This window comes from Megachile rotundata, chromosome 14 (genome assembly GCF_050947335.1).
Source record: "Megachile rotundata isolate GNS110a chromosome 14, iyMegRotu1, whole genome shotgun sequence".
NCBI classification, from domain to species: Eukaryota; Metazoa; Arthropoda; class Insecta; order Hymenoptera; family Megachilidae; genus Megachile; species Megachile rotundata.
Window position 1 is genome coordinate 3,480,809 of NC_134996.1, and position 12,439 is coordinate 3,493,247.

At 32.8% G+C, this 12,439-nt stretch overlaps 2 protein-coding genes across 8 annotated transcripts in view; one reads left to right on the top strand and one right to left on the bottom strand.

Annotated features, from left to right (window-relative positions):
- Window positions 1-12,439, bottom strand: part of qin (tudor domain-containing protein qin) — a 441,068-nt gene that overhangs the window by 79,811 nt on the left and 348,818 nt on the right. The gene's annotated exons all lie outside the window — the stretch shown is intronic.
- Window positions 1-12,439, top strand: part of LOC143265784 (uncharacterized) — a 265,363-nt gene that overhangs the window by 31,698 nt on the left and 221,226 nt on the right. The window lies entirely within an intron of this gene.

Here is a 12,439-nt window from a genome sequence, read left to right on the forward strand (position 1 = left end):
TGTCACCATTAGGTCCACTTAAAAAATGTAATAGATTCTATTTATAAATAAAAGGAATTAATTTTCTTAAAATACAAGACATTTTCACGTTGCCAATATACCTCGATAGAATGAAGATTTTTTACATCTTTCTTGAAAGAAACCTTTATAAAACCCTTAAACATTCGCATTAAAACAACGCACTTCTGCTTCATCTACTGCAAACTTCTTTAAGGAATCTATCGAATTTCTGTTAAAAACTCATCCCCGTCAATTCTTCGCCTGGTTACACGAATCCTTGTACAGTGATTCGCTCAAAGACATGCACTTTTGAGCTATCTGGTTCATTGTCTTGAAAAAGTTGACGGAAAAATCCATTCACTGGTTCATCGACAGTTTCACTATGAACTTTCAAAGGAATCCTGACAGTCAGACACCGACACGAACCTCGTCCCGTTCATGCAAACAATAATTTCACTTGAAATAATGATATTATGCGTACTGCGTGTATTATGTCAAAAGTTTGGCGAGTTTTCGTCACGGCGAGGAAACTTGTCGACGATGTACCCGTTGAATCGAGAGATATTCATCCCGAACAACGTAACGAAGTTTCTAAGACGGCAAACGAGCCGTGTGTGTCTGCTGTTCGTGGGACACGTCCGCGAGATCGACTTTAAATTACGTTCATTACAGGTCCTGAGGGACGTTGCTCCACCCTACCTTTGCGAGACGGGAAATGATGGAAAAACAGACGACAGGAAAAGACCTCGTATGACTAATTTCATTTCCTAACACGGACAAGTATTCATCTTTAGAGTTTGGTTAGATAAAATTTTGTTAGACGGCTACACTTTATGTGATATTTATTAACCTTTCGGAAAATGGTGAAGAGAGGCAGAGAAAATAAAAAATCTTGTTTGACTAATCTTGTTTATGGAAGCGTTTATTGAACGGACTAAGGAATTTACTAAATTCTTTCATTGCGAAAAATTGTATTTTTTTTACTTTGTTAATCAAATTAGCACCAACTTTAGTCAGAATGCAGTACATGCACGCATATTAATATAGGATTTTTCCATAAACAATCGTTGCTATAAAGATGACATAGCTCGCCGCCACGACGTGTCGACGATAATCAATTGTGTTATATTTTTCCAGAAATGTTCGTTAGAAAGATGACACGTCTTGCCGCCGTGTCAACGATGTTCGACTGTTTTTCAAAAACGCGTTGCGACGTATAGACTGTTTGACAATTGTGTTTTGCACTTTTCAAGAGAATGGTCGCGGAAAGCAGTGTCGCCTGGAACACTTGTTCTCTTTTTACGTGTCTTTCAAATAAACTGTTGATTTTCTTGTTTATTAAATTTTTATTTTCCCTTTTCGCTGTCATATCCAAAATTAATAACCCAATTTTAATGTTAGACAACTAGCGCACTTTAACGAACAAAATTACAGTACAATTAAATATTATGACCATATATAACAGAGCACTTTTATGTACTTTAAAATAAAAAATGCAGTACAATTTAACTGTTTCCTTTCAGCTCGATTCCTGTATTTTGGAATTTTAGTTTTGCTACATTTCTTTCAAAAAATTAAAATAAAATATTACTAGGCACTCATGCGTGGAATTAGACCAAAAGGACGTTGTGGGTATTCGTGCCATCAAAATCTAAAATTCACTACATTCCGAAATTATCAAATTTCTAAATCTCCAAATTCTAAGATTGCCTAAATTTTCAAATTCCAAAATTTTTATATTTCTATGTTTTAAAATTTCCATATTTCTAAGTTCCCAACTTCTGAAATTCCTAAACTTTCAAATTTTAACACTTTTGTATTAAAAAATTCGTAAGTTTCAAAGTTCAAAATTTCTGAATTTTGTTTAAATTCTGAATTCCTAAAATCTTAAATTATTCAATTGAAAATCTCAAAATTTGGCCTTTTTTAAAACTTTCATATTTCAAATTCTTAAATAGTTAATTTTCAAAATTCTTCTTCCGAATTTTTAAATTTCCAAATTCACGAAAATTCATATTTCTAAAATTCCCAAATTTTCAAACTTTCATTCTCAAAATTGCGAAGCTCACGAATATTAAGTGCCCATCACTGGATTAAGATATGAATATAATTGTGATTTGCATTGATAATACTGGTTAAGTATTTGCCGCAGGCAGCTTAGTTGCACAGCACTGGCCCTGGTTCTATTTATAATAATGTATTTATTCTATGTGTTAAATATAATTTGATAATAACATGTTTATTTTGATTCTATTCGTCGAGTACTGGAGTTAATTAGATAGAAAGTCAAAGTTAACAAGGTAGAATCTATGTTAGAATATTCTTTCCGCAAGGACTATAACTCATAAATAACTGTGATAAATAAACTTATAATTCACAACTATTACTTGGTAAATTGTTCTGTATTAAATACCGTTCATAGATACACTTAAAAGCATATTTGGATTAAATGAAATGATGATTTTCAAAAAGTCAATGTATTTAGAAAATGATTGTACTTAGAATTCAACAATTACTTTTTATTTCATTGCGAATTATATTAACACTTTGGCGGCCGCACTGTTTGCTAAAATTTCTTCGCTTGGCGCCGGCACCCCTCCCCTGTTACTTCGCTTGTCGCCGGCTGTTTTTGAAGTTATTGGGAAATGATAAATTTTGAAAGTCTACGGGAGATGAAAATTCAAAAATGTACATAGATAAATAAATGTAAAATTTGTATTTTATATATTTATTAATTACATTTTATTTGGTACTCACTTAGTATTTCTCTTTTAAATGATACGAAGCAAAACAATCTCCAATATGTAATGGAACTCCGCACGACTTGCACATCAAATTTGTTGGTTTTCTTTTTTTTTGTTTGGAACATACATGGCACATTCTTCGTTTCCGTTTATTCGTTTCGGAAATGAGTACTAGCTGGTGTTGCCTCAGGTCACAGGAAAGTCTGCCGATGCAGTGTCGCCGGCCGCCGAGCGATACTTTGCGGTAGTCACCACTGTGGTGTCGCCGGCCGTCAGGCAACACTTTGCGAAGGTCACCACAGTGGTGTCGCCGGACGGCATAGTGTTAAGACATCCAAATATTTAGAGTAGCAAATCGTTAAATTTTCAAGAAAACGTTCATATAACAAATAAGTAATTCAAATTAATGACATATGATTAAGTTCAATATGCGAAATAACATTCTCATTTCAGAAACATGAAAGCTCTGTAACACAAGCAACCAAATACTTTGGACGTTTTGCAAATGTCTTCGTAAATATCTTTACAGGTCATACATGCTAGTGCTCTTTATGAAACATTCCCTATTGCGTTTAATAAATATTTATCACGAATTTCTTGGCACAAAGTATCTCAGAACGCAGGTGTATGCTAACGTGTTTTGGCCCTTTGCCGCCACGATTTAAATTCCAGCCCTTTGATGAAACTGTGCAACTCATTCTTTATCATTTATTCTCTAGTTTTCAAATAAAATTTTTTCAAATTAAGGTAGTATTTCTTTAACAGATTTACCGCGCACAGTCATTTAATTTTACTTTAGAAATATTATGTACACTTAAGTAACACGTAGAGTTAATTTTATTAAAAACGAGTACATCAAGAGAAGCTTCTCGACACTTACCCATGATTTTTAACCGACTTCGAAAAAGGAGGAGGTTACTCAATTCGATCAGCATATTTTTTTTTTTCTATGTATGTTCACCGATTACGCCTAGCTCGGTGGACCGATCGGAACGAAACTTTTTGCATCTGGTAGGTTCTGACTCCTCATTAGTACCATTATCAAACAATTTTTCATTTTTTAATTGCAAAGTATTGTTATTGCAAGACAACGGCAACTTTTGAAATAAACTTTTCTCGATTTTAGTGTGCTTTTAATATCTTATCACGGGCATGATTCTGACCAATTTTGTTCATATACAAATTTCACGGAAAGCTTTAGTTTTCGAGATATTAGCGAAAAATTGTTATTAACTTTTGAAATCAACTCCGACGATTTTAATGTCCTTTTAATATGTTGTCAGGGGCATGATTCTGGACAATCTTTTCCTTATGCATAATTGACGGAAAGCTTTAGTTTTCGAGATATTAGCGGAAAAAAAAATTGGAAAACGAATACCCATGTTGTCTTTTACTTAATTATGTTCATGGCATTTACGCAGACAAAAAAAAGTCCGGAAGAACTGTCTCATAGTATCCTATACAATTCTCTACATTCCATTAAAAAGCGTGAAATAAAATAATTTTAAGAAAAAAAATACGCCGACTTCGAAATGCATTAAAAAGTACAAAATAATTTCTATTTCCTAATGAAGTAATTTCTATTTCATTCAATCATACAATTACGTCACAGATATGAATGAAACCTATTTACTCGTTAGGTAGTATATTAAATACATTTCAACCTTTTCGGAGGCGGTGTAAAATTAAAAATACCTCAGTAAACGTTGCTGCCAATAACCAGTTGATTGTGGTATGGCGTATTGGAAATTAATAAATCCTGAGAAAGAATACGTACCATTATAGATATATCTGGTAATATACGTAAATGTAACGACTGCATCTTCATTTTTGATATAAATGAAATTGAATCGACTTCGTTCGCATGTGGAAGCCATGGATCTAAGAACCTATAAACGGAGCCCACGACGCGGGAATTACCAAATTTGCGGCAGATGGGCTCTACCTTTATAGTATATGCGGCGATCGAGTCTTTCCGTCGTATACTCTATAAATCTAGATAGACCATAGTTACATTCTATACGCACTTACACCTACTTCGCGGCGTGCTGTCGAGTTACATGTATAGAAAAAAAAATAGCTATACAAGCTTTGCCCATGTTCGGCTGTCCAAAGGTTGACATGTTCAAGAAAATCTTTTAATTTTGCGCCGCCTCCGAAAAGGTTGAAATGTATTTAATATACTACCTAACGAGTAAATAGGTTTCATTCATATCTGTGACGTAATTGTATGATTGAATGAAATAGAAATTACTTCATTAGGAAATAGAAATTATTTTATACTTTTTAGAGTATTTCGAAGTCGGCGTACTTTTTTTCTTAAAATTATTTTATCGTTAAAACGGAAAAGCTTCAAGAATGAATACTAACAGGGATTTATTCAACAGATTATTATTTTCTTCAGATCCGCTTATTTCACATTTACGAACTTCTCAAAAAACTGTCCGGAAAAATATAATAATAGAAATACAACAATTCTTTTAAGAACCATTAGTTGATCCCAGTTCCTCGGAAGACGTATCACATGAAAGCAACGTTGACTAAAAAATATATTCATGTTTTAAAAAATATAATAAAGATTTTGTATATTAGTTTTATCGAATAAATAATGTATGATATAATCGAAAAATTTGTATAATGATTTTGTATGTTTATTTTATTGTTATGTTTATTTAACTGTTAAATAATTTAGCAAATATATATAATCATTAATGTTTAAAAAAATATCATGTTTTTGATTAATAAAAAACCAATAAAACGAAAAATAATCAACATTTCGTTGACGCAGGATTTTTGTCCCGCTAGATTGGCCAAACCACACACTGTGCGTCTGTTGATTGTGGTTTAAAAATGTTAACGCGCTACTTTAAAGGATGTACGGATGCTTATACAGGGTGTCCGCGCCAAAGTGTGATAGCGCGATATTTCATGAACTATTGATGTCACGAAAAAGTGCTTATATGGAAATTGCAGGGCAAAAGAGGCCCTATGTTTTGGCGGAAGCAAAATTTTTTCATTGTTATTAATGTAAAAGATATGATGGTGGAGTTTCGTTTTTTAAATGGAATTATGTATTTTTTTTTCGATCAAGTGATAGAGCTTTTCAAGACGAATTCATCAAGGTTTTATGTACTTACCCGATTTTTATTAGTTTTCGAGATATAACGCTTAGAAATTTACTGTTTTGCAGCAGAAACGTCACGATTTGTGTAGAAAGTCATAAAAACAGTCTTATTGTTGTAGTAAATGCCGCGGGTTTGACTCTGCCTGCCAAAACTGATAGCCGAGGGTCTACGGTCCCAACGGTAAGTCCGAATAGTATGTAACGTGGAAAGAATTGTCCATTACGCTCTAATTGTAAGTTTTCCGCATCGAGGATGATGGACAATTCTTTCCACGTTTCTTACTCTTCGGACTTACCGTTGGGACCGTAGACCCTCGGCTATCGGTTTCGGCAGGAAGAGCCAAACCCGCGGCACTTACCGCAAAAATAAGACCGATTTTATGACTTACTATTCAAACCGAGACGTCACTGCTGAAAATCACTAAATTTCTAACCGTTATATCTCGAAAACTAATAAAAATCGGGTAAGTACGTAAAACCTTGATGAATTCGTCTTGAAAAGCTCTATCGCTTGATCGAAAAAATACATAGTTCCATTTCAAAAACGAAACTTCACCATCATATCTTTTACATTAATAACAATAAAAAATTTTTGCTTCCGCCAAAACATAGGGCCTCTTTTATCCTGCAATTTCCATATAAACACTTTTTCGTGACATCAATAGTTCATGAAATATCGCGCTGTCACACTTTGGCGCGGACACCCTGTATGTATATCAATCTTAAAAGGTACTCTATAGAACGAGGTTGCTGTTAGGAATTTTTTCTCATCGAAAGTGATTTCACTAAATTATTGTTTCTAGTAAAACTTATAGTTTTTTACTCCTTTAAGTCATTTGTACGACATTCAGTTAATTTTGAAAATGGTCTAAGTGAATTCAAACTTTAAAAACAATATTTCCGTATTTCATATTCGTAATAAGTTTACATTAATCAAAACTAATAAAATTCTGAATTAAAACGTCGCGTAATGTAAAACTATTTTTTAATTTATTCAAATGTAATTTTTTAAATATCTCGAAACAAAAAATACATGACTTAGACTACTTTCATAATTATGGGCATTGTTGCGGCGTAACAAATAACATATAAATCACACTACACATAAAAATTTTAGGAAAAGTTTTACGTCGTGGCGAAAGAAAGTAATCGTTTTTGAAGACCTTCAATTTATTATCCGTACCATCTGTGTACCAGCACTAGGATGGTACGTGACAATTTAGTTTTTAGTAAATTCATTTATTGATACATCATTAGTCGAGTCTTTGGCTTCAGCGGTGCAGGCCATGTCATAAACCTTGCGGACCCAAAGGTCGAAGGGTAACGTGGGCCTGGAGAGTAACGGTTCCAGATCCCTCAGGAAGACGTCACAGATTTTGGGAAAAACCTATTTTCTGTGACGTTGTCCTCCCCCATACAGACAACCCTGTTCCCCTTCCAAAAATGTACTACGCCAAGGGCGCAAAGGAAGGGAGAACAGAGGTTTTAAATACAGCAACATATGCCGAAAAACGGGAGAAAGAAAAAATCAGGCAGAAAAGACAAAATCAAGGAGAAAGAAAAAATCATTCAGAAAGAAAGCAAAAATCATTCAGAAAGAACACAAAAATCAGTCAAGTCAAAACAAATTAAACACTCAACACATTAAATCTTTTAAACATAACATTCAAACACAACGTAATTATATCAAGTATTGTTAAAGTTTACTGTTACTGTTATAATAAATAAGTGTTATTAGTTAGTAAAATCAGCATCCATTTTTTAAACTGCAATATTCACTCGCCGTTAATTCAGCGTGTGAAGTGGAGCATCCCTGAAAGTTCCTTTCAAAAATAAAATTTTTAATCTTTGCTCTGCCAAAACAGGCACATATGAAGAAAAAATTGATTACGTTTGTGCAGCGGTCAAAGTTCTTTCAGTTTAAACTACATATGTATTTGGAGATTAATTTCATACTTAGGTACTAAATATTAGATTGGGGAATAAGTTCGTAGCGTTTTGGCATTTTCTTTTTTTTACAGTGACATTTTGCAATTTGCAAGGCGTTATAATATTCCTTCGATAGAGCTCTTTTTGCTCTACAAAACTGTGTTAATCGTTTTTTTCAATAGATTCATTCGTCATTACTATTGAGGCTCAGAAATGGAATATCAAGAAGGTAAAAAGCAGCATTTTCGACACCTGCTCTTCTTCGCTTTTCATCGCGGCCAGAAAGTTGTGAAAAGTTGTGAAAAGTTGCTGAAACAGGCCGGGATATTTGCAATGTATACGGAGAAGGTGTCATAGGTGAGTCGACAGCACGGAAATGGTTTGCAAAATTCAACCTAAGGTTGGGCAATAAGTTCGTAGCGTTCATTTCGTGAGGCACCCAGGCTCCCAATTTTTCGACAAATCCCATTGAATGGAGATGATTGAGAATAGTTTTGTGGTCACAGTTTATTTTTTCGACCAATTCACGACTAGTTTGAAGACCATCCTGCTTCACAAGTTCTCGGAGATGCTCTTCGTCGAACTCAGAAGGTCTTCCGCTGCGGGGCGGGTTTTCGACGCTAAAATCGCCATTTTTGAATTTTGCAAACCATTTCTGTACTGTCGACTCACCTATGACATCTTCTCCGTATACATTGCAAATATCCCGGACTGCTTTAGCAGCTTTTTTGGCCGCGATGGAAAGCGAAGAAGAGCAGGTGTCGAAAGTGCTAATTTTTACCTTCTGGATATTCCATTTCTAAGCCTCAATAGTAATAACGAATGAAACTACTGAAAAAAACGATTAACACAGTTTTGTAGAACAGAAAAAGCTCTTTCGAATGAATATTATAACCCCTTGCAAATTGTAAAATGTCGCTGTAAAAAAAAGAAAATGTCAAAACGCCACGAACTTATTCCCCAACCTAATATATAAAAATGAGTTAATTTATGAAAAAGCAATAAAAGAAAAGAAAAATAAAAAAATAAATAAAAAAAAACTGTACACGTAAAGAAGACAGTTTTAGTCAAAATAAAATAAAAAACGGCAAGTAGACACAAAAACAAAATAAGATCAGAAACATTCGATGAATTTTCTCATTCGGTAAATTGGTACACGATGATATGTCCATTCGATGAATTGTACATTCGATAAATTGTCCATTCAGTGCATTGTATTCGGTAAATTGTCATTCAATGAATTGGTATTCAATAAACGGTCCGTAAACCCTTAAGATTATAATATTCGTGAAATAAATTCGCAAGAATCGCATTTAAAAATAAACACTCAAGTAGTATGCGGTATTTTATTGTTCCAAGCACAAAGATTATCTAAAAGTTGAAATTGTTCGTACAAAAAAATTAAAAAGAGGAACGTCATGTGTTTGAAGGTAAACCAAAGGTGTTTGCACGATTTTGTCGCGAACATAGCAAGAGAAACGCTCGAATTTAAAAGGCTCCCGTGTCGCACGTGACTGGTCAGACGGTGTTGGGGTTAACGTTATTTCGCATGGGGGTCCATTCTTGCTTGCCCCAGCTGCTTGTTTTTATCGTCCTGAAGCATCGTCCTTTATATTGTGCCTAGAACATGAACCTGACAGACCTCGCTTAACACCAAAGTCACGTGCCAACGATACAGACAACCGCGCATTGGCCGAGAACAACTAGAACTGATGATCGAGGAGTGGACGGACGTTTCTATCTGCCTTGGATCTCCAACTTCGTTTGCGAATATATTGCACCCCTTCCGGTTTCCGCCGTTTTTTAATGCAACCTGTCTGACAAGAGTCATTCGATCAATTTGCGGTTTTAATGCTTGATGGTGGATAATAAATTGCTTTCGTATTTCCTGCTTTTGAACGGAGGAAATACGTACACTGAAACAGATCTTTCTATTTGTGAACATTTAGTTTACAAGTCTTCCAATTTATACACATATATTTAAGAGTTTGGTAATATTGCAATTTAGAACATTAGTTTTACAAATTTGATAACTTGAAAATTTCAAAACGTGGGCATTCGAAAACTTCGGAATTTAAGATTTTAAAATTGATCTAAATTTTCAAAATTTCATTATTCATCATCTTCATTTGCAAATTCCCAAATTTCCACATTTTTGAATTATATGACTAATTTTGAAACTCTGAAATTTCCAAATTTTTAATTTTTCAGCTTTTAGGTATCCAATTTTGTAATTTCCAAGTTCTTAGGTTACTATGTCTTTAAATTTGCAAATAGCAAAATTTTTAATTTTTAAAACAGACAAGTTTCACATGTTCCCAAATTTAGTTCAGTTTAATTATTGAATATTTAGTTACCAATTTTTGTAATTGTTAAATTTTCAAAAGTTGTGAAATTTTCAAAATTTCAGATTTTTAAATTATCAAAGCACTCCATTTCTAAATTATCAAGCTACTAAATGCCAAAATATACAAAGTTTCAAATTACTAAATTACTAAACGTAAAATTTTTTCATTTTGTATCAGTTAAATAGTAATTAGAGAACATTCGATTTGAATTCCTCCAATATTTCAAGACCATTTATGCTTTTATTTATTTTTTACTATTTATTTTTTCGAAGTTATTAGATATTTATAGATCTTCTGTAACCGACTTAAGTTTTGGTCAGATCGATGTCTCAGAGGAATTGCAGTCCCTTTGTAAATACTGTAGAAAGAAAGAAACAGCTGTTACATTCGCTTTCCAGCCGAGTGAACTAATGACTCGCTCTCAGTAGTCTTTGTTCATTGTTCGACAATCTACACACGTTGCGATAATCTACGCAACTTCCCCTTAGACTTTTCACGTTACCTTGTCAGCTACTAAGGAACATACTCTTCTCGTTCCTTAAATGACAACATTCCGTGGTGACGTTTTAAATGTGGTTATTATGTCATCACGTAGATTGATCAATTCCGTAATTATTACGGTGTTCATTGAAGATCACTATCATAGATATAATTTAGTTAAATAATTACACTGTCCAACAAATTTAAACTTTTTTTATGTTTTCTAATACCCATTGGGTGATCCTTGTAGAGTTTCTCGTCCTGAACAAGAATCCGAAACCCGAATTGCTCTATCACCCTCAGTTTTTGAAAAACACGAGCTTTGGTAAAAACACGTGTTTTGGGTAGAAAATGCGATATTGCGAGGAAACTAAAAAAGCTAGGACATTCAAATTAATTTTAAAAGATAGAGGAGAGTGTCCTGAATAAATTGGTATATATAATTGTTATATTGCATAATTCTAAATAGGTGTAAATATTGATGAAAGTTTAAAAAACGGCCGTTGTACGCATTTCCTACGTATTATTTTTGCATTTTTAGAAAAAGTTATAGACCTTAACTAAATATTTTTCATATTTCTTTTGCATTATTATTTAATTTTGTTTGTATTTTTTCCACTTTCTAAGTCATTATACACTGGTATTACTATACAAAGATTAACTTTGAAATCAATAACAATGTAGTGTATGAAATGTAGGGGTTTTTGTAAAAATTTTGACAATATGAAAAGGATTTTCCAGATTTTTTTTTACGAATATAAATCTGTTCGTTTGCAAATATTTACGTGACGAATGTGTCATAGCGCTGTCAAACGTCATTAACTACCAATTTTCCGCAAAACGAATTAAACAGTTTACGGAGATTCTCTGAAAGCAGCTTTCACAACGCGAGCACATTTCATTTACTGCAATTTACTATGAAATCCATATGAAAATAATTTTCAAACGTCGGTAAACGTAGTTTACGATAATACTGCCCGGCTGCTCGACAAAAGTTATCAAACAACATTAACATCTTCTATACAGATTTGATATTATGCAAATTCACATAAATTTTGATAACATTTCATAAAATAAAGGAAAAAGCATCAGCAAGCAGTTAATAAGTGTCATTTTTGTATGTACTTACAAATAGTTAATGTATAATTATAATAATATAAAAACGTATAAGTAAAATATAATACGTATTATCGCGTTCTACTGTTAATTACAATTTTAAGTACTGTCAATAATTATGCTTCAATTGGAAATAATGTTGAAGAAAAAACGTTCTTTAGAAATTCTACGCCTTTTTAGCGAATTTGAAACTATATAATAAAATGTGTTTTAGTTTGAATTAATGGAGACAATTATTGATTAACATAAAATGTATTAATTAGTCAATTCTAATTGACCTATTAAATAACACTTGTTGAAATGGAATATCCTGAAGAAAAGTTATATAACTACTAGTAATTAATACGTAAATTAACGCGTTCGAGCGAATAATAATAATAATTGCGTTCAACATATTTGCAGTTCTCTTAATTTTTTCTTAGAAACACTTTACTATTTGACCTTTGCGTACTCGACATAGTTAAAAACATGTGTTACTGATTTTTCGTAATGACGGTATACAATTATTTTATGTTTATTTTATTTTTATCCTATAATTAATTTTAAAATTGCTTGTCTTCACATATTGAATAAGAAATCAATTTTAATTCCAATTAAAAGTTACGTTTTTAGTGAATTTGTTCGTGAAATCAAGCTATAAATTTTCGTGTTTTATAAATCCTCAAATTTGAAATCATTCTGTTTTGAATTTATAAATT